Raw genomic sequence first — 22,076 nt, forward strand, 5'->3', positions numbered from 1 at the left:
TTCTGTGGAATTATGATTAACGATCAAAAGGAAATGACTTGATTCTGCAATCTTGCCGTTTTTCCATTAGATATTTTCCATTAGAGAGAGAGATTGCATGATATATGTGTAAACCACAGAACATTTTCTCTATCGTCATCCTCTTGGCTCTTCTGTATTTTAGGACTTGTTTACCAAGCAGCTGCTATGTGCCAGATGTATTGGTCTCTGGAGACTCCGGAGTGAACAAGACAGATACGGTTCCTCCCTTCTTGGAACTTACATTCTAGTGGAGGAGATGGACAGAAAACAATAGAGTGTAATGTCGGGAAGGGATGAAGCAGGGTAAGGGGATGGAGGATGATGGTGTTCACATTTTAGGTAGAGTCAGGGAAGGCTTCTCGGAGGAGGTAGCTCGGAGCCCAGACTTGTGCAAGGTAAGCGGGAGAGTCATGGTTTCTCTTCAGGGAGAGGGTTCCAGGCAGAGGATTTTCTCCGGATTTGCTCCTCCATCCGCCATCCACTTAGTTGCTCACGCTAGGAATTTGGGCGTCCTTATGTATCCTTTTCCTGACTTCTCATCCCCCCAAATTCATAAGACCTATCTTTTCTGTGACCTAAACATGCAATTGCAAACAAAACTGCCAGGTGAGTGTGATCAGAACTGTTGCAGGGAACCAACACAGGGCGATTCAATTTGTCAGTTGATAACCTCTGAAGTCCGAGAACTGCAAGAGGTTTTCGGTGAGTAGCTCATCCTATGTAACGCCAAAACCCATGTTTTGATTGTGATTTTCTGTGATCACCAGTGAAATTTTATTCGTGTTTCTTTTATCTAGTGTAACACCTCCCAGTGTGTCATGTATTCTGTGGCCCCCATTTAAATAGTTGTGTTCCTGTGTGGGACACCAAAACCGTATTTGGAGTGTGAGTCAGAGAGCTCAGGGGTCTGTGATTTTGACTACGGAAACTGAGTCAGAATGTTCATGTTGTCGTTTCAGCTTGGTTATTTATATTCTTGAGCCCCAGTCTATTTCTGTCTACAATTGTGATAGCATTCCTGTTAATCTTTTAGGGGAGGTGTTGGAAAATTTATCTAGTATTTTATTTTGTAAGCCACTTTTTTTTTTTTTTTTTAGCATTCCTACAGTTTTTCATGTGTGCTGCATTTATTTTTCAACAAACAAATAAATGTTTCCAGTATTTGGCAAACTTTTATTGAATGCTACTGTGGGCCAGTTTCGGACGGGAGACAAGACTCCACAGCGTGCAGTGGCAGACAGAGGCAGGTCAACCGGGAACTCTGAGTCGGGGATGCGCCAGACATTGCTGGTTCTCTGCTCAAGAGACACTCTTTCCAGCTTCCTGGCTAACAGGACCTTGATTTCAAAAAAGAAATTAGGCATGAGGCAGCAAGCTGCTCAGAGAAGGTGAGCTCCATTCAAGGGATAAATCATTATTGTTTTAAGCCAATCATGTAATCCTATTTCTCTTTGCTGTGATTGGTTGGAATGGCCACGTGACCCTTTCTGGCCAATGAGATAAAAGGGCGGACCTGGAAAGGGGTTTCTCGTTAGTCAAAAATGAGAGGCCAGTGTGTAGGGTGCTTCCTCTTCCCTTCCCAACTTCGGGTAGGTTTTTGAGGTGATAGTGGTTAGAGCTTGAGGGACAGTATTCCTAACTCACTGAGGATGATCGAGTGGACGGATGGAACAGGAGTAAGTTCTGAATGACACTGTGGAGCGACAGAATCAACGGCACCACCGACTTTCTCTGGCATCCTGTTCTGTGAGGTAATCATGCTAGCAGTCTGTTTGTTTCAGGCACTTTGGGTCAGTCATTAATTACCAGCACCTGAAATAAAAAAGCTTAATTGATGGGTATTTCGATAAAGTCAGGTACAAATCCTTAAAGAAACAGAGTACAGGGAGGTAATCTGGCCAGGGGAAATCAGGCAGGGTTTCCTACATGGGGTAAACTTTGAGTTGCATTTTGAAGAACAGGTGGAAATCCACTAGGTAGAAATCACAGGGAGGTGCATCCAGGTGGAGGAAGTGCGTGTGGAATGACTCAGAGGCTGACTGACACCTGGACCTATTAGACTAATTCATGGTTTTGAGGTATCCAGATTCTCAGTGGAATAGATTCATGGCATTTGTGGATTTAAATTCTTTTACGTGTGATCTTTAAAGGCTTTTAATTATGCATGTAATGTGTAACGTACAGTAACCTGTAATTTGTTCAAGACTTGAATCTAAACCTTGGTGGCTTTCAGTCTTGGAAGCAGAGTGTGTCCTGTGGGCAGTGAGTGAGTCAAGCTGACTACAGAGCACAGAGCGCAGCTTCCCAGTTTTTGGGCCATAACTTGGTAACTTTTGCGAAACTTTAGACATTAGCTTCTTTGGTTAGTCCTGCTCGTTTGAGAAGCAGACACCAGGCTGGGATGAAACATGCAAGGAGTTTTATTAGGGAACCGCCTTGGGAGAGGGAATGGATGGAATTGGATGAGGCCACCAGGCTGGGATGCGACGTTAATGCAGAGAGACAAGAAATGGGAGGTAAGGTTAGGTGGAAGTGCCCTAGACATAGTCCAGCCTAAGGAAGGTTCCGAGAGACCATCTGAGAAGTCCCCTGTCTCCCAGGAACAGGCCTACCTCGGTATCCCTGCCCCACACAAAGCAGCCAGCGGGAAGCATGACCTCATGGCACAGGTGACAATGGATTTCAGAGCAGCTGGGGTCATTGTCTGTTACACACCGTACAGCTGGAGGTTGACGAGGGTAGTCTTTGTTCCTTTTCAGAAATTTTTTTGAAAAAGAGAACTGCTAAGACTGATGATGGAAGTTTTAAAAAAAAGTATTTGTACATTTTATTGGTAAAATTCTTAACTTTTTTGGGGGTCATGGAATCCTTTCAGAATTTGATTTCAGATCTGACTCTATCCCCAGAAAAATTTACATAAACAAAGGAGCCTCTGGTCTAGCATGACTCCTTCATGTTGGATTCCTAAATTCTCAGCTTCTCTACGGCTGGCTCCATGCTCAGCGACTCATCGCTGAGCTGAAACCAGAAGCAGAGCATAGGCCCTGTTCCACCTCAGCTGGGAACGTGCTCCTTCCAGTGAACAAAATATTTTGACACTGGACACGTGTCTACAAATGACCATTAACGCATGCAAGTATTGATTTTGGTGTTATAGATAAATTTTAGCCAGTAGGCAAATTCACAGGTATGAAATCTATGAATAGTGAGGACCAACTGTACACGGTAAAAAAAAAAAATTCAAAAGGGGCAGACAATGAAAAGCCTGTCTCTTCTCCTCTATCCTCAGACCCCCCAGTTCCCTGCTTCCCAATCCTCAGGGAACTTCTATTATCAATCTCTTGTTTATCCTTTCAAAGGTATCCTCCTCATAGCCCCTTGGACAAAATGAGTGGTTAAAAATAGGGGATTTGAATTCTAACAGATCTAGCCTCAAAAAATGTGCACACACTTGGGCAAGCAAGTTATCCAAACTCTCTAGGCCTCAGTTTCCTCAACTCTAAAATGGGGGCAATAATCTTGCCTGCCAGGCTGGCTGAGAGGATTAAACAGTGTCATGTATGCAAAGTACTTGTCACTGAAAACAGCTTGTATGACGGCATGGTCTTCACCTACAGCGCGTGTTAGCTTCCCAAAGCCTCCTACCTCCACACTGTGGTTGTGACTTTCTCTGTCCCCCTGCCTGGGACTGACGCACATGACTTTAACCTTGGCTCCAAGTTCACAGTGAAAGGTTTGGCTGGAGGGAGAGAGAGGTTAATTAACTAGCAGTTTTGTGCATATCAAACTAGTTATGGAAAGGGTCGTACAGATTTTTTTTTTTTAAAGGACTGGTATAAATTGGGGTTTAACTTTAGCTACAGCCAAACCCCAGAGAGAGGAGACAGGAAGATATAGTTTAAAGGAGAAGGGGCATTTCCTGATACAAATTAATAGGAAAGTGTCACCTCACTGTGATTACACCCAATAATGCACGAATGTTCTTTTCTTCTCTCAAGTGGAAGTCTTTCTTAAGTGAAAAAATCAGTTTCCTCCCAGGAAACCTAAACACTCTGCCTTTCCAAATAAATTTCAGGCATTGATGCCACTTTAAAGGATGTGTGTGAAATTGATTCCCTTGAGAAAATCAAAGAGCTTTTTTTCCCTGGAAATTAAAATTATTTTTCTATTATTCATACATTTTCATTTATTAGATGTGCCACTGTTGGCCGAGCCTTTAGGAAGAATTAGCATAGAAGCTCCTGTCTACTTAAAGAAAGGCAGGGCTTTATCTGACTCAACTCTTTCATGCAGTCAGTCAGCCAGCGTATAAATAAATGTAAAAATAAAATAGAAGACTGTGTCATGATGAAATAGAGTCTGTATTTGAATCATTTATCTCCTTTTTGTTCCCGGGCAAAGCTGTCTGGAGCTTGGTTGTTTCTGTACGAGCTTGGAATACTGATAATTCCGTGCTTTGTACCGTGTATCTTGGAGGTTTAATTCCTATTGACTTCAAAGGGAAAAATGATAACAGATACATCAGGTTTCTGTTTTGAGGAGGGTTTCAGAGGCTCATCTGCTTTCTAAGAGAAAATAAAAGTCCTCTCTTTCCTCACTCGCTCAGGATGAAAAGGGGGAAATGTGGTTCTTGTTCTTGGGACGCTTACTGTTTGGCTAGTGAGAACACACATGGAAATATGTGATGATATAGAAGTGATAAATGTGGCCGTGGTTTAGATAAGTGGCCCTCCACCTGTTTTTTCTGCCTCAACACATGTAAATTGAAGTTCACAGATGGGATGCACATCCATGTGTGTAATCATGGTCAAAGAATTCTTTAGGAACTAGCTGTAACCCCATTCCCCTCTCTCCTGTTCACAAAAACAGAATGCAAGTGAACAAGCCTGCTAGTATTTAAAGAATATCCTTAAATTTATTCACATTTATTTTAAAATGCCAGTTTTTTAAAAACTCTGGTATTTTGTCATTAGTAATGAATTACTTCATGACTGACTGCCCACAGAGTTTAGATGTTGAAAGGTGCTGATTTATGCAATAATCAGTGCTTGGGTTAGTAATACTACTCTGAGGCTGGACCCCACAAATACACACACAAATGCAAACTACGCAGACAAATACAAAGAGCCTGTGAGTACCTTTGTCTCAGGCAGAGAGCAACCTGCAAATCCGAACAGATTTTCTTGTGATTAACACTGTCTCTAGAGAAACACTTCTCCTTGTCTCTCATCCCATATTCTCGATAACCCACGTCTGAATGCCATGGAAACTGAGAGCTAGTGTTCCTGCTGACATCAGAGAAGGACGCTACTTCAGACTCAGAATTTCAGTGGCAGAAGTGCTTAGCGATGTCAGATCCATTCACTCAGGAAAGAAGTATCGCTTCTCAGTAGCACCTGAACAGCAGCCTGGCCATGTGACTTGCTTTGTCCATTTAAATAGCAAGAAGTGACATATGTCACTTCCAAGTGGAAGCTTTGTGAGCTGTTGCGTGATCCACCGTTGCTTTTCTCCTTTTGCCACGACAGCAGCACTCACCTCCCAGTTTAAGGGCTGCCCTGGAATGAGAAGGTATGGACAGTTGAAACTGAAAGACATCTGCAGTAGACACTAATGTGAGCAGGAAGTAAACCTTTGTTGTTATAAACCACAAAGATTATGGGATCATTTTGTTTGTTTGTTTTCAACCAAGCATAAATTAGCTGATTGATTATACATGGTGTCATGGGAATTCCATCAATTTCATAGAGTCTTGGTTTCAAGTTTGATCTTTCATGTTTCATAGGCATGCTCTTTAAGAACTGTTTTCTCCTCAGCAAGATAGAAATAAAAATAATTTTTTCTTTTACTGTTGCAATAAAGATCAGCTAAAACATTATAATTGAAGATACATTGTAAACTCAAAAAATGTATAAATCGTTGGGTAGTTACTGTATAAATCGTTGGGTAGTTACTGTTTGTTACCTCAGCACCTAGCCTACAGTGGGAACTCAATACATGGAAGCTACTGTTACTGTAAGAACTTGGATTCTACTCTCTTGTAATTCATGGTATATAAACAATAACGTAATTCAACATTTTATGGGTTTACACATTTAAAGTGTGTGGCAGCTGTGGCCTACTTGGCAGTTTTTCCTTCCTGAGCTCCGATCTTTAGAAAAGGACCAATCCATCTTCCCATCCTTGGCTCTAGCATATAAAAGGTGTGGAAATAACATTAGTTGGATGTCAAAAGATTTGAAGTTTAATTGTAGCTGTGCTAAAATCATAGAAAGCTAAGAATTGGGGGATTTTTTAAATGTTAGTATTTTTCAAGGTGTGTTCTGAGACCTGCATCAGAAATGTGGGCGATGGGATGGCATGGGGGTGGGGAGAGCTGCTTGTTACGACGGAGATTCCAGACCTACTCAGTTAGGATCTCTGAGGGGCTTGGTGCTCAAGGAATCTGGATTTTTAATAGGAATTCCAGTCGACTCCTATAAATACTGAATTTTTGAGAATTGCTGTTCCAGTGATAGAAAGCTCATGATGAGAATTACCCACACACAATGGTGTGAAAAGCAACTAGGAAGCCTGAACAGATGCAGATTCAGTGAGCTCCCCTGAGACTTTAAGATCCAGTGGGTCTGTGGTGGAGGCCAGGAATCTGCATTTTTAATAAACATCCTTTCCTGGGCCCCCCTACTCCAGATACAGTACAGTAGATGTCTGAACATTAAGCTTTGAGAAATAGGAACCAGCTTCTCTTTAAGAGATGATATTTTCTCCTGATCTGATCACTGCTACTCCCTTGTTGATTTGGTGTTCTTACATTTAACTGAAAAGTGATGAATATTTAGAATTCTCTGTGGCTGGATTTCACCTGAACCCGGTTGTGATCATTGGAAACACATAAGTAGCTTGTGGTTCTCCTGGCTGTGGTATGAGGGGGAGGATTGCGAAGGGCTTGGAGTTGACCCCTGACTGACTGACCGACCTTGACCCTGACTAGGCTCAGATGCATTAATATATATGCACTTGAGATGCATCAGTATTTCACCTGTGCCAACAATTCTCTCAAGCGACATAGATGGAGGTAACTATACCCTTTGGTGCTTCCTAAGTCCCAGCTGCATTATGGCTGAATTCAGTTACCAGACTCCACAGGAGACAGGCACGTGCTCGTGATAGCAATGGGTTTTTGTTTTTTTTTAAAAAAAATTTTATTTATTTATTTATTTTTGGCCGTGTTTGGTCTTCGTTTCTGTGCGTGGGCTTTCTCTAGTTGCCAGCGAGCGGGGGCCTCTCACTGTTGTGGCCTCTCCCGTTGTGGAGCACAGGCTCCGGACGCGCAGTCTCAGCGGCCATGGCTCACGGGCCCAGTTGCTCTGCGGCATGTGGGATCCTCCCAGAGCAGGGCTCGAACCCGTGTCCCCTGCATCGGCAGGCGGACTCTCAACCACTGCGCCACCAGGGAAGCCCGCAATGGAGTTTTTAAGTCAGGGGTTGGTGAAGGGGAACAGTGAGGTCCTGGAAGAGACGGAATATTTATGCTTTCTGTGGGGACATCCGCCGTGTCAGAAATGGAGACCGCCAAGCGTACTGCATTGCAGCTTGTGCCCTGGGGCGCACGCAGGAGCTGGATCCCGGTGGGCTAGAGGCTGGCCCTCGCAGTCACCTGCTCAGTGCACGGTGGCGCTGCCAGCCACGTGTGTGTGCTGGGGCGGCGGTGGACGGAGGAGTTGGGGCCTTTGGGTGTGCCCGACCCTGACCTCCCAGCGCCCAGGCATCTCCTGGGGGGAGGAGCACAGTGGTGGAATGCGAGCCCTGCTCTGTGGACTTGACCCAGTGGCCCGCGTATGAGGGCCGCAGTGGACCGATGGTGCAAGGATGGTGCAAGAAGGGGAAAGGGATGGGGTCTAGGCTGTCAGGGGTCGGGCAGCTGACTGAGAGCCCATCCGGGAACCGTGGGGAGGTGCAGGAGGCAGGACTCTGTGTGAGCTGAGGCTCTAAATTACCTGTGGAAAATTAAAGCTCAACTTATGAGGAAATTCAAGATGGTGACTAAAAGCATTAAATACCAATTCTGGGACCTTTTGAGCCAGAGACCCTGTGCGACCACACTGGTCACAGGCCCCTGAAACCTGCCCCGAGTCTAGGGACAAACCCCTTTTTCTCCTCCCCAGTAGACACAAAGGGAGCTTTGGGGTTCTCAGTGTTTAACAGGTGTTGAGGAACCTCCTCGTTGTTCTTGCGTGGATAAAGCACAACAAACTTTTGGACCAAAATAATATTGCAAATCAGTACATGTTTTTATTCTTTTACTCTCTAAGTTTTTGTTCTTTTGTTTGTGTTTTGGTGGTGAGCAATGATTACAAAGCGCTATTTAAGGTCTAAGTAACTTTGCTCCTTGTGGATCATTTAAGGAATTATTTTTTCTTGAGGACTCCCCATGGGCTTCAGTCTTACATGCGCACAGGGGCAACATGGTCTAATTCAAGGGACATGACATCGGTTTCTACTAAGGGAGACCACATGCACATTTGATGTGGATGTATAATATATTCCACATGTGACCACAAAGCAGCCCAAATCCTCCATCACAGGAGACGTGATTATGACTTTAAATAAACCCTGAGCAAACAGCAGGTGAGGAGGGTAAATAAAAATGTAATTGGAAGGTTCTCCTTGCCCCTGAGGCTTCCATTTAATAATTAATACCATTTTAGAGGCCACTTAAAGGTACTCTCTGGGGATTATATTGGTAAGAGCAATGAGATGTACCATGTATGTTGGTTTTCCTCGTCAACTGGAAGCCGCTTTGCCTGCTGTTTCTTGCAAAGTCAGGGCAGCATTATGGTATCGTGTCTTTTCAAGGGTGTGTGGCTACGGGGTGGATGTGACATTGGCTGGTGCTCATGTTTTCAGGCCTTTTATCATGAATGGAGTCAAAAGAAAAAAACTGTGCCCGACTACACGTTCCATGTAGTACTTCTTAAACTGGAGTGTCTTGAAATTGCTTGGATACCAAGTAGATTGACAGTTATAGTTGCTGAGTGGCACAATAATGGTAATCTTCTAAGAGGAAATAAATAGGACAATACTGTCAACTCTCAGGAATCTGTAGGATGGCTTCCAAGGGGGTTATTTTCTTCTGCGTGAAAAAAGAAGGCAGAGCCCGGTGATTCTGTTCAGTGGTTGGAGGTTGGAGGTCTGGTGTGTTAGAGAAGAGGAGGTGCTTTGTACTAATCATGTTTCCCTTCCTTTTGCCCAGTGTCACTTCATTTCATTTCCTTATTTTTCTTTATTCCTTTATGTTTATCCATATTGCTGACCTACTGTATATTTCCTTGATTCTTTGTTGTCTGTCACCTCCAGTGGAGTATAAGTGTCATAATGGCACAGACCATGTGCTTTGTCTTCTTCTGTACACCCAGCCCCTAGGCTGGTGACCACAGTGACAGTAATAGGTGACAATAGCTAACACTGACAGCACATGCCTGACAATGTTCTAAAGCCCTTGAAGTTTATGTCACTTGATCCTCACAATAGCCTTTGGTGATAAGTAATATTTTAATCCCTATTTTATCAAGGAGAAAACTGAAGCTTAGAAAAAATCAAGCAAATCTTTCCCAAAACTCACACCGTTGCTAAGTGGGAGAGTCATGATTCGAGCCCAGGCTGAGTGGCTCCAGCATTTGCACGTACGGCTTCATGGGGGCAGGAACCTCGACTGCCTGCTTTCCTACTGTGCCTCCACCCCCACACATACTAAGCTCTCAATAAATATTTTCTGAATAGATGAGTGATCTGCCTGAAATGTGATGTCCCTGCCTCGGGGAGGGGCAGTGGCCATCAAAGACTGAGATGGGGCTGAGGCGAGCTACTGGGACCGGCTTCTTCTCAAGCAATTAGGTGTGATTTGTTGTTTTCAAGGATAATATGCAGGCTGCCCCCATCCCTCACACCTGTGCTTCCCCTTCTTCATCTTCTGTCCACCCTTCCCTCACCTGCGTATGGGTTTCTGGGGACGGGGGGCTGCTCTGGGAGAAGCTTCTCAAGGCAGATCTGCTTGTACATCCAGGGAACTACATTCCTCTCATGTGCAGCTGAGTTAGTGATGTCGGCAGGGCCTGCATGTCCCCAGATCAGTGTCCTGGGTCTCATCCCAGGGCCTTACAAGTTGTTTAGCCCAAAAAAATGTGTGGCCTCCATTGACTCATATTGTATTCATTTGATGTCACTCATAAACAGCTCTCTCTGGGGACAAGCCTTCATTTTCTCCTTTGTGTGTGTGTGTGTGTGTGTGTGTGTGTATGTGTGTGAGAGAGGGGGAGGGGGAGGAGAGGGGAGGGGAGGGGACGGGAGTGGGAGGGGGAAGGGGAGGGATTATTGTGGCTGGGCCCAGAAAGCATTTGCATTAGCCTTAAAAACAGTTAGGTATAAAACATTCAATTTCCCCTGCTCTCTCTTATTGCCACACAGCTGTTGAGATGTAAGCAAGTCTAACAGCAAGTCTTACTTCTGTGTGTGTGTGTGTGTGTGTGTGTGTGTGTGTGTGTGTGGTGTGGTGTTCGCAGCCTTGTGTACCTAGTTGGGAGGGAAAGGGCAGGGATGGAGGTACAGATACATGGCAGTCAGGTTTCAAGTATCAAAACGCAAAGGTGTCGCTTCAGTTGGGACTGTTAAGCTTTGCAGCCTATTAACACACATAGTGGGGGGTCGTTGCCCTTCACCTACTGGGAAGTAACATACTGCACCCCTACTTGGACACAAAGGCTGCCTTGGGAATCAGGTTGCTCACCACAGATGAGGGAGGGCCTTTCAACTTAGAAGGAAGTAAGAATGAAAGAGGCCTTTATTTGTGGGTACCTGACAAGCTGAATCCTGCTTCTGTTACAGGGAAATTGGTTTTAGAATCAAGGTTTAATATAAGCCCATAAAAACTGGACAAAGAAATTGAATTACTATTTCACAATCAAGTTTCTGATAAACATAAAGGTTGCTTTGGGACTATTCCATACGTCCACACAGCAAAGCAAGTATGTAACAGTACAAAATTCATCTGGCAGCCAAATATCTTTTTTTCTTATCATATATTCTCATAGGTGAGTGTGAGCTTTTATTTTGTTTAATACATCTAATAAGGACATGTCATTCAAACTTTTAGTTTATATCAGTGGTTTTAGTTTTTAAGCTATCTTTATCCTTTTAATTCTAAAGTTCTGGTGTGGTGATAAAAGCCCCTTGGAGAGGGAATTATAGCAGAGATGGTTTACTTCTGTTCGCACGATCACCATAGACTCTGTAGACTTCGGCACTATAAAATCTCATTAGTGCTTCAAAAGTTTTGAAAACTGTGATGTTAAATAAAGAGTAATTATAAAGAGTAGTGCATCTGACTTGAGTCCATGGTAGCTATTTTTACATGCTCAAAGAAAACTATAGTGATCTTTGTACAGGAATAAACTCTTTCTAGATTATTACTGACTGCAGGGTAGTTCATTAGTCCTCTGCTAAAAAAACAGAAAAAAAAAGATTTCTCTCTTGGAGTCTACATTTTGTGGAGGAAAAAGCCAATAAACAATAGACATAATAAATAAGTAAAATATGCACTGAGTTAGAAGATGATGAGTGTTAAGAATAAAAAAAGATATTATGGGGCAAGAGAAATTAGGAGTGAGGGGTGGGAGGTACATGGCAATTTACAGTAGGATGGTCAGATTAGGCCTCCCTGAGAAGGTGATTTTTGATCAGATATTTAAAGGAGGCAAGGGAGTTAGTCGTGTGGGTATCTAGGTCGGGTGGGGGAGGTGGATGAACATTTCAGGGAAAGGCAGTAGCCAATGAGAAGGCCCTGTGCGACCACACTCAGCACGTGTGAGAGCAGCCAAGAAGCCTGGGGGGCTGGTGTGCAAGTGAAAGCGTAGTAGGACTTGAGGTCAGAGCAGAGTGGAGTTTAGGATCTTTTAGGTCACATAAGGACTTTGACTCTAAAAGAAAAGGGAGCCATTGCAGGATTTTGAGCTGAGGGATAAGTTGATCAGGCTTGCTTATAAGGAGAAGCTAGCCTCTTCTCTGGATGATCAACAGTAGAAGTAAGGAGACCAATTAGAAGGCTGTTGCAGTCATCTAGGTGTCTTAGTTATCTATTTCTGCATAACAAGTTACCCCCAAACTTGCTAGTTTAAAATGACAAACATTTATTATTTCACAGTTTCTGTGAGTCAAGCATTTAGGCATGGCTTGTCTGGGTCCTCTAACTCAAGGTATCTCATAAAGATGCAAGCAAGGTGTCAGCTCAAGGCTCGATTAGGGGAGGATTTGCTTCCAAGCTCACTCATATGGAAGTCAGTTCTTTGTGTGTTGTTGGACTGATCCCTAGATATTGGTCAAAGACACCCTCGGTTCCTTGCCATACTATCGTCTTCATAGGAGAGCTTAAATGAACATGGCAGCTTACTTCAGGAGAGCAACAAATGGGTAAGGAGAGACAGAGGGTGGGGTGGGGGGAGAGAGAGAGAGAGAGAGATTCATTTGGAAGTCAAAGTATTTTAAAACCTAAACTCTAAAGTGATATCCCATTAGTTTTGTCATATTTGTCAGAAATAAGACATTAAGTCCAGCACACACTGAAGGGGAAGAGATTGCACAAGGGTGTGAATATCAAGAGGTGGGAATCATTGCCAGCCATTTCAAAAACTAACAACCTTGGCAAGAGATGATGCTAGAGAAGTAGTGATGGGGGTGGCGAGAAGTGGTAACAAAATACGTAGAAAATCTTGGCATTGTAATCCATGATCTATTATTCTGTAGGTAGCTTCAGGCACCCTGTATAATACCTCTGGGTTTCATTTTTTGACTTTTAATTGAAAGTCTGCTCACCTACTACCATACAAGTAGTTAAAACCTAAAGAGTTTAAGTAACTAGCCAAAATTTACAAAGCTAATACAGGATAGACCCTGTGTTTAAACCCTGGCAATCTGCCTCTACACTCTTAGTCTGAGGAGGACACTAGAAATGATGAAGTAGCTAAAACTATTCTGAAACATGCAATGTGCTATACAGATATAAGTAAAATATGGGTACCAATGTGGGAACCTTGGTAGAAATAGCTTAGTTAGAGTTTGAGCAGTGCTAGGCGAAGGATAGAGCCCTTCTGTCTTTCCACGTGTCTCTCATTTGTTTCCGTAGGGGTGGAAGCAGAAACTAATTCCTGCTGTAGCGTGTTTCTAGAGAGTATGGCAGTACTTCAGTGCTACCTAGGATAAAGCCACATGGATTTTGACCTAGAACTCAATACCTGGGGCTAGAGAAGTAAGGATGGTTGGGAACAGATGGAGAGTTTGACTTAATGTGGGGCTAGTTCTCTTTTTAACCAAGAAGGTATGTGGCCCTGACAAGGCAGAATGGCCTAACAAGACCCTGCAGTGACATGAGGTCTGGTTCAAAGTAAAATTGACTAGGGGTTAGGAAGTTTAAGGTGGACGTTTTAAGGCTGGGCCAGGCTGGCTACTATTTGTGGTGAGAGTAGAAGAAGGTGAGCCTGCAAAGTTGAACTAGTAAAACAGAATGAGGCAGACACCTTGGTAATGCTTAGCTAATGGAGCCACTGACAGCCATTCTAATATTTATATAGATTCCAGATTTCTTATGAGTAGCTTTTGTGTGGTAGCTCTATTTCCCTTCTTTTATTTCCCACTATCTGTATCTTTATATTTTAAAGGAATTTCTTGGTACCATATAATTTTTTATCTAGTCTGATAATCTCTGCCATTTAATTAGTGTTTAGATTATTTACATTTAATGCAAAGAACAATATGAATTAGTTTTAAATATTCCATTTTGCTATTTGTTTTTATTTGTACCATCTGTTCTTTCCCCCTCTTTTCTGCCTTCTTTTGGATTGAGTATTTTTCTGGATTCAGTTTTATCTTCACTATTGGCTTATTAGCTATTCCTGTTTTATATCTTTAGAAGTTACTCTACGAGTTATAATATGCATTTTTAATTTATCACAACCAACTTTCAAATAATGTTATATCACTCTGCATATAATTTATAAATCTCACAGCAGTATATTTTCATTTCTCTCTCCCATTCTTGATGCTTTTGTTGTCATAAATTTTATTTCTATGTATATCCTTATAATGTTTTTGCTTTAGTCAATTATCTTTTAAAGAAATTAACAAATGAGAAATAAGAGCTTTTTATTTACCAGCATATTTACTATTTCTGGCATTCTTTATTCCTTTGTGTGGATCCAGATTTCCATCTAGTATCATTTTCTTTTCTTTTTTTTTTTTTTGCGGTACGCGGGCCTCTCACTGTTGTGGCCTCTCCTGTTGCGGAGCACAGGCTCCGGACGCGCAGGCTCAGCGGCCATGGCTCACGGGCCCAGCCGCTCCGTGGCATGTGGGATCTTCCCAGGGGCACGAACCCGCGTCCCTTGCATCGGCAGGCGGACTCTCAACCACTGCGCCACCAGGGAAGCCCCGGGGACTAAGTTTTTTGTTTGAATCTTTTTTTTTTTCTTTTCTTTTTTTATAAACTTTTCTAAAAGTTATTTCTTTGGCTACGCCATGTGGCATGTGGGATCCTAGTTTCCTGACCAGGGATCGAACCCATGCTCCGAGCAGTGAAGGTGCAGTGTTTTAACCACTGGGCCACCAGAGAAGTCCTAGCATTAGTGTTTACTGTATAAGGTTGGATAGAGGATTGTTATGGGTTGAATTTTTACCAGAATTTATATATTGGGGTCTTATCCCCCAGGACCTCAACATGTGACCTTATGTGGAGATAGCATCTTTATAGAGGTAATCAAATAAAAGTGAGGTCATTAGGTGGGCCCTAATCGAACGTGACTTTTGTCCTGATAAAAAGGGGAAACTTGGACAGAGATACACGTAGAGGGAAGATGATGTGAAGAGACAAGGAGAAGATGGCCATTACAAACCAGAGAGAGAGGCCTGAAACGGAGCCTTCCCTCACAGCCCTCAGAAGGAACCAACCCTGCCAACACCTTGATCTCAGACTTCTAGCCTCAAAAACTGGGAGACAATAAATCTCTGTTTTAAGCTGCCCATTTTGTGGTACTTTGTTATGGCAGCCCTAGGAAACTAACCCAAGCGTTTATGCAGAACTACGTATTAGAGACTGACTTGGTAAGAGGAAGGGGCATGTAAGGAGCAGTGTGCCACCATGAAAGTTCGTGGACACAGTCAGACTCTAAGATAGGTGGGCAATCTGTTCTCATATTTATCCTGCTATGGATGGGAACAAATGCCACCCAGACTGAGCAGAACAGGGCACGGCAGCAGGCCTAGCCTCAGGTTTACTGAGAGCTTACTATTTTTGCTCATCTGATTGAGAAGGATTTAGTAGAAGAAGTACAGTAAGACTTGAATTTTCTGTGTGAGTTGTGAGGGGATTTGATGGCTTCGAAAGAGATTACTTGGAGTGCATTGATGGTTTGAAAGAAAAACACATAAATACTCTAACCTTTGCCATTGGCATTTAAGACACTTAGTATCATACTGCAGCAGGGTTATTTTATACTCCACTGCTCTGAAGGATTATGAGGTGTATGGAACATGTATAAATCTTATTTTAATTAAATGCTTAGGACTTCTAACTGTCCACCCTGTTTCTCTCTCTGCTTGTCTATTTCTCTGAATTATGTGGGTGACAGTGCAGATTTTTTGATCCCTGGCTTAGCCTTTTACCTACCTACCCTTTTGTTGATAATGAACATTTTTTTCTGCAGTTAAAATGATAACTGCCCTAATATACAAAACAAAGAAGGAGGTCCAAATGTTGCCTCCCCAAAATGAGACCTTATTGAGAGTGGAAGTAAAAAGCCCCCAGACACTCAATAAAAGAGTGAGTGAGGCAGCTGGAGGCCCCCAGGCCTGTCAGCAGTCTGTTACAATTGATGCCCTTCCCCCTTCTCTGGCCAGGGTCTAATTTAAAACTCCCTTGCTCAGAGCTTCTTGATTTGATGGCCGCAGTTCCCAGGCTGTGAGGAGTTAAGCCAAAAAGGTTTTCATTAATTTGCCTTCTCCCTGAAGATTTTAGGCTTGCTGCCTCAAAGCAAGCTAGACAGCACCGTGGGCCAGCCCTTCGGTGAGAAGCTTCACCTCTGGGAGAAGGCCGTTTGCTCAGATCCCGGCCTTTCAAAGGTCCAGCGTTACTCATCCTGCTTTGGCTCTTGTTATTTTCCTTTGAGAATGTTTTCTTCTACTAGTAGCTCAGGGAACTTTTACTTGCCGTTTGAAATCTAACCCTGGTACCCAAAATGTATGACTAATCCTACTTACTGGAATTTCAATGTTTTCATCAAGGCCGCAGTTTCCATTTCCAATTTTGTATAATAAGGGCAAAATACCAACTGGCAAACACACTTCTTTGTTGGTTGGTGTACAGCAAAATATCTCCTGTGTTGTAATTAAAATAGAAGTTTCATGATGGTTATTTTTGCAGTTGAGAGAAAACTGTCTCCAAGTGAATTTCAAGAGGGGGACGGCTCATGATATGAATACCCAGTTAAGATATTTACTCTGTGAAGCACTTAAAGTAAACCTTTCAGCTGCTTTTTTTTGTCATCTGTACAGCGGGATATTAGGTTATTTCTAGGCAAGGGGAGTGGTATATACGCTGGAGTCATGGCCAATGGAAAGATTTTAGAACAACACACTAATGCTCATGCCATTAAAATAGCTTAGTTAAGCAATCATTGTGATGGCCATTGGAAAGATGAAAGAATATCAGCTAACCAAAACCAAATTTTTGTATTTGTCCACAGCAATCGTTTATTACTTCCTTATGTCGTTAGCAGTCCAAATATGGATTTTTGGAATGCCGTTGGGAAGAACTCATAGCAGGAAGGTCTAGTGGAATTGGCTTGAGACTTACCAGGCTGCTCTTTTAAGGCAAAAATCTGACTCAAGGGAATATAGCTATTAACTTGGGATGGCCTGAGATTTCCAAATCTTTCTTCTCAAAAGAATCGCCTGGATATTAATGAGAGTGTAGATCCCCAGATCCCATTCTGAGAGTTTCTGGTTCAGTGGGTCAGTGTGTATATACATTCGTTTCCAGATTATTCTGGGCACAGTCATGATAGAGAACCTCTGCCAGTATGAGTAACTGTAGTAACAAAGTAAATATTCTGAATTATCTGATCACCCATGTAGGGCCTGCCGAATTTTGGTATGTAAAGGCAAAACTTTTCGCTTTTTGTTTAATCAGTAGATCAACCCCAATCTCCTGTTGTTCGTATGGCTTCTTTGACTCCTGGGGAGTCATTTGTGTGTCAACTGATAAACAGTCAGCTGGAATCTTTCTTAGAAAAGTAATGTCCTGGACTTAGGTGGCTATCAGAAACACCTGTGGGGCTACTTGAAAATATATTTTCCCCAGACCTTCTGAATCATAATCTTAGGGAGGGGTCACGATCTCTATCCTTCTATAGGCTTTATAGTTGATTTTGAAAGGCAGTTTATTTTGAGAATCTGAGTTATACTAATGGGGAGAAGTGCTGGTTACTAGTATTGGGTACTAAGTGAAGCTGAATTGCGTATATAGAAATAATATTCGTTTGATTAAGATGATTAAAATTGTTCGTTTCACTGTTTTACGATTAGCTTCTGCATGTGATCAGTAGATATTTGGTCATGGGCCTAAGTCCTGTTGAGAAGGGCAGGAGAGATCTTCAACACTTGAAGCTCTCAGATATAGCTTAAGGTGAACCTTGAAGTATGGGTAGTATCTGAATAGGTAGTGGAGTGGAGAGCAGAGAATTCTAGGTGAGGTCAGTGAAGGAGTGAAGTTATTAAAATGGACCCTAGACGTCCACGCTAGTAGGGCAGTGTGGTAACAGAACAAAGCCTATGTAGTGGGAAATAGTGGAATATAAAATGCACAGAGTGGATTGAGGTCTAGGGAGTGGCTTGAACTTGCAAAAAATTAGGAAACATTACAACATTTTGGTGTGTGCCCAGGAGTAAAGTGCTAACGTTTTATTTCGGTAGGGTGTGCACAAGTTCAGGGGCCAAGGCTGTGGCAGTGATGCAGAATAAGGAGATAGCATTTGGGAGTGGCTGGGAAATACCAGAAGGGCAGATTTGGTAAACATGTATAGAAGTAGCCTAAAAGAACACTATTTCCTTTGCGGATTATTTAGAAATTTTCTCCTTAAGAAGAGACCATCTCATGCAGAGGAAGGCATAAAATAACTGCACAATTGCAAAATAACTTCTTTAGTCAAATTGGCTGCTTTTAAAACTGATCAGCAAAAACCTTCAGACACAGCATTAACAAAATTTTTTATTATGTTCAGAGGCAAAACTTTTTCAACTTAATCTGAGTATACAGTCACTCTAGTTTTTTGTTTGTATAGGAAGCAGACAGGCATTCAGATATTTGAGTATTGTGAATAATCAGGTAAGAGAAATGAATATACTTAGCTGTAAAGCTGTTTGAATAGTCTTTTCTTCCGTGATGCATAATGTTTGTAATTTTTTTTTTTTTTTGCGGTACGCGGGCCTCTCACTGTTGTGGCCTCTCCCGTTGCGGAGCACAGGCTCCGGACGCGCAGGCTCAGCGGCCATGGCTCACGGGCCCAGCCGCTCTGCGGCATGTGGGATCTTCCCGGACCGGGGCACGAACCTGTGTCCCCTGCATCGGCAGGCGGACTCTTAACCACTGGGCCACCAAGGAAGTCCGTTTGTAATTTTTAAATGATTTATACGCACATAGTAACATCTGACATGGATTCAACGGACAGGCTAGAATTTTCCTGGCTTCCTCCCATCATGCCCCTACTTATCTTTCAAGAGCCATTTCAAAAATTACCTCTTGGGTGACTCTTTCCTTGGAGGCTCCTTTGTATGGCTTGCCTCCAGTCTGATGGCTGCAATTACTCCTTGTTCCTCTTCTCTCACTCCCAGAGTCCTGATGCCAAAGGACTCATTCAGCAGAGACGTCTTTGGTTCAAGGCAGCAGATGGCCTATGTAAGAATCAGAGGCCTCTTTCTACAACCAGAGTGGTGTAAGAGAGACCCAGACTAGCTGGGCAGGGGGACGGTGAGGGGGAACCTCTGGAATCTGTAGATCTTGGAGAAGGATGGGGAAGCAATGAGAGTCAGAAAGGACTTGGAAAAATTTGCTTTGAGATGCAGATATATCAGGTCTGCAGCTTACAAAGTAGCTGAAAAGTATGAAAGTAGCTATTTCGTAGGAAGAGGCTTCCGGTTCAGTTCCACAGACATTCATGCACAGGCAGTGGGGATATGGCACTGAATGAAGCTGGACACAGTCTTTGGTCTTATATAGCCTTGCCTCAAGATGAGCTCAATTTATGGGGAAAAAAAGGGGGATTTTAGAATGTATACTAATATATTACATTCTTTCACCCCATGCCGGTCATGGGTGAATAACTTGAGTCTTGCTAGAAGCAAAGCCTTCAGACTTTATTAGATTCAACACTGTGTTTCTTCATGTCCTTAAATACGAAAATGAAACTGAAATCTGGACATCACAGTTATGGGATGCTAGCTCTTAAAGTAGAAGCAAAGGACTATGGGATGAGGTTTTCTTATAGCCCAGGGCATTTTCTCAGAAGACTTGTCGTATTTGTCTTATAATTTTTTTTTCATTCTTTTTGGAAATCCCAAGATTGCAATGTTATTACGTTCAGGCGTTTCTTAGTTTAAATTTATCTTCAATCACATGTTAAAGAATGGTCCCAATTATTACTCTGAACAAAACAGGGGAAAGAGAATTTGTCTAACCGTCTCAAATACATGATACCAATTTGAATTTTCCTTAATGAATGATGAAAACTATCTAGGTACATGAATCTTTTGACCCGCAGCTGAAGATTGGACTTTGAGCTAATACATAGGTTAATTGCATCTAATGTTAATCTGCCTTAGCGGGGACAATTAAGTCAAATTATAACTTGTCCATGTTATAATACATTTTGACTTTCTGATTCATCTGTGGACTCCTACAATTCCTCCTTCATTCAAATGTCTGCTCTTCCATGGGAGAGAATGATAGGAGACCCCATCCCAACAGTGTGCTTTATTGTAGCTTAGGTTACTTCTTCAGGGAAACATTCGTATTCATCTTAATTTAAGCATCATCTTAATTAAGCATCACTGAAGGGACAGGTCAGTGGCTTGCTGGAAGATTCATTCTCATAGTCTTTCCATTCTCTGCCTTGGCCACACCCTCAACTGGAATTTAAGCCTGAGTTTAGAAGGAGAATGCTTTTAACCAACCCTTGAAGATGTCTGACCTAAACTTATAGCAGTTGTTCTTTAAATATGAAGAATAATCAAGCTCAATAAATACTTTGATTTTTTTGAAAGAAAATGACAGTTTTTAGCATGAGAAAGTCTTTGAAGTACAAGCACATCCAAGAAGAATGTCATATATTTCATCCTTTTCTTTCTAGATGGATGTTTAAAAGCTGGGTAACAGTGTTAGAATGTTAATTTGTGTTTTGTGTTCAGTTTCATAGCTCAGCATCTGGTGTTTTGGGCTCACCTGTAGTCTATTTTATTATTTTTTAACAATGCAATTCCCAGTTTGAAAGCTCATTTAAGACATTGACCCTTGATCCTGTTAAGTTCTCTTCTCCCTGGGCAGTGCTGTTAATATCAAATATCTGGCCTTTTTTTCTTCCAGTGCCAGAAACTCCCAGCAGATGTCATCATAAGGCAGATATGTTTAGCAGGGCTTTTCTAGAATAGCAAATAGAATTGTTGCATGTAGTAGGGATGTGTGTATTGGGTACTGGATTTCATTCATTCTGGTCTCAGGTCTCACCAGGGTGGGTTGTTATAAAGATGTAAAGAGACTCCTGGGATTCTTTCCTGCCTTTCTGTAATGTGGGAGAATTGTTTTCCTTCAATATAAATTAGAGAACAAAGAACAGCCTTGCAGTCGAGCATTTCCTGGGTTCTTCAGCTCAGCACAAGGCAGGGCTGTGCTCTCTGTGGCGCAGAAGGGCAGTGGGGGAGGAAACATTTGCTGAGATACAGATAGTAAGCGAGGGAGCTGGGATTTAAAACGAAGCAGGCTCACTGATTCTAGACTCCATGCCCTTAGTACCAATGGGAAAATACAAATGGGCATAAAAACTTATGTCCTTACCATGCCCAACAGAGCCCATGGCTGTTTTTTTATCTTAAAAAGAAGAGTGTTATATTGGAACTGCCCAACATTTCATGGCTATCAAATTCAGTTAGAAAATACAGTTTTTCCCAGGGAAGACCAGGGCACGTTGACTTATTTGCTATAAATGTAAATGAAAGTCAATCTAAATTCTAATTAGTTTCCACCTACACAGATAATGATAAATGTTTTCCAGCTTTATTGAGGTATAATTGACAAAACTGAATATATTTAAGGTGTACAACATGAAGATTTGATAAATGCATACATGGTGAAATGATTACACAATTAAGTTAATTAACATTCATCACGTTACCTTTTATTTTTGCTTTATGGTGAGAATGCTTAATTTACTTTCTTAGCTAATTCAGGTATACAACAGAGTATTACTAACTGTAGTCACCATGCTGTGCATTATATCTCCAGAACTTATTCATCTTCTAACTGAAAGTTTGTAACCTTTGATCAACCTCTCCCCATTCTTCCCACCCACTAGTCCCTGGCAGTCATTCTACTTTCTTGTTTCTCTATGATTTTTTTTTTTTTTTAGATTCCACATACAAGTGATACTATACAGTACGTCTTTCTTTGGTTTATTTCACTTAGCTTGTAATGCATGTTGCTGAAAATAGTAACATTTCCTTCTTTTTCTATGGCTGAATAATATTCCATTATATGTGTGTATATAAATTTATATATGTATATATATATACATACATAGCACACCCTCTTTATTCATTTGTTGACGGTTACTTACATTGTTTCCATGTCTTGGCTATTGTAAATAATAATGCAGTGAACATAAGGAGTGCAGATATCTCTTTAAGATACTATTTCATTTCCTTTGGATATAATACAGAAGTGGATTGCTGGATCAGATGGTAGTTCT

At 42.1% G+C, this 22,076-nt stretch overlaps 1 long non-coding RNA gene across 2 annotated transcripts in view; it reads left to right on the forward strand.

Annotated features, from left to right (window-relative positions):
- The first annotated feature begins 205 nt into the window (after positions 1 to 205).
- Positions 206 to 22,076, forward strand: part of LOC137228993 (uncharacterized) — a 359,733-nt gene continuing 337,862 nt past the window's right edge. The window contains exon 1 of one of the 2 annotated variants that reach the window (XR_010945481.1): positions 206 to 416. This is a non-coding gene — a long non-coding RNA (uncharacterized lncRNA). Of the gene's footprint in view, positions 417 to 1,094; positions 1,773 to 22,076 lie in introns of those variants that run through there. The other variant, XR_010945482.1, reaches the window with a different exon arrangement.

This window comes from Pseudorca crassidens, chromosome 8, assembly GCF_039906515.1.
Source record: "Pseudorca crassidens isolate mPseCra1 chromosome 8, mPseCra1.hap1, whole genome shotgun sequence".
Classification (NCBI taxonomy): Eukaryota; Metazoa; Chordata; class Mammalia; order Artiodactyla; family Delphinidae; genus Pseudorca; species Pseudorca crassidens.